Source organism: Antrostomus carolinensis, unplaced genomic scaffold (assembly GCF_000700745.2).
Source record: "Antrostomus carolinensis isolate BGI_N321 unplaced genomic scaffold, ASM70074v2 scaffold17209, whole genome shotgun sequence".
Lineage (NCBI taxonomy): Eukaryota > Metazoa > Chordata > Aves > Caprimulgiformes > Caprimulgidae > Antrostomus > Antrostomus carolinensis.
Window position 1 is genome coordinate 22,570 of NW_010336584.1, and position 1,223 is coordinate 23,792.

The following is a 1,223-nucleotide window of genomic DNA, read 5'->3' on the forward strand; positions in this document are numbered from 1 at the left end:
AGGTTCAGCTAGCATAGCATCTGAATTTAAAGCATTCCTTGGCTTTGAGACCAAACCAAAGCAGAGTGCTGATGTCGTAGGTAATCTGTTCATTGGTTTTATATTCAAATGTTATCCAGCTTAATGAAAGAATGGCTTAATGGGCATAAATAGGGCTTTCTTGCCACTAAGGTGGAAGAGATGTCAGGGGTTACCTCAGTTTGGTCAGTTGTATTTTCTTTGTCTAGTTGAATCACCTTTGACTGCTGTTCTCACCTTTTTGTGCTGTCTTGAAGCTGAAAATGCGCAGGTTGTTTTGCAGGAAGGAGGGTTGAAGGGAGCCTGGTTGGGGAGCTGCATTCCAAGAGGGAGGGGGCAGTTGTTTATGAAAGGGAAGTGACAAGAGGGTCACAGTACATCCCTGTATCTAATAGGATTGAATATAAATTACTTTGGAGGAGGAGGAGAAAAACATGGAAACTAACATGTCCCTCAGCACTGAGAGTAATTTAAATTATCTGTATAATCAAGGAACATAGAGTATCTGAGACCCTGTTGCTAAAGGCACATTATTTTCTAGCATTCAAAACAAAGTTATTTTAGTTGTCTTTAATTCCCAAGATACTAGTGTTCATCCACAGTTGGTAATATAATTTTAAGAAAACTCAAGAGAGCTCAGATAGTTTTGTGAGGGAGTCAGAAGGGAGGAATCTGGAAAAACGATCATGGGAAGAGATCCTGGGAGTTTAAAAGTTAGCTTGGACGCATCAGAGTATCTTAACTCTAAATGGGCCCTTATTTGTGAGTGTGGTGACTTGCTGGCTCCCAACTACTGCAGAGGGGTACCTTCATGGAGTCATCTCCAGAGAGCTCAGTGGCATGGGTGCACACAGACTTCCAAGAGGGCCTCCTAAGAACCAGAGATCCAGTTAATCTTTTTGCCTGTTCTGACAGCAAGCTTACAATGTGCTTACGGAAAAGTAGGCAAAACAAGGAAGAAGTTCAGGAGGTGATCTGCCAGACTGGAAAGTCCCTAGAAGATGTGGAAGAAGTGAAGGAGGAGAGGTTGATACTAATAGCTACTCCCCTGTAAAGGCCACGAGTGAAACATAAGGCAGGAGAGACAGGTCATGCTTGTGTGGCCAGAGGTGGTGGGAAGGCAGAAGGTGCACGTCTGCCAAACCCGAACTGCTTCCATAAACTACAGAAAATGGAGCTCAGGCTGAGGAGAGGCAGGGATCTTT

General features: G+C 43.7%; 1 protein-coding gene across 1 annotated transcript in view; it reads left to right on the forward strand.

The window, feature by feature from the left end:
* The window catches only part of LOC104530361 (F-actin-uncapping protein LRRC16A), a 51,248-nt gene that overhangs the window by 22,409 nt on the left and 27,616 nt on the right, over nt 1–1,223 (forward strand). The window lies entirely within an intron of this gene.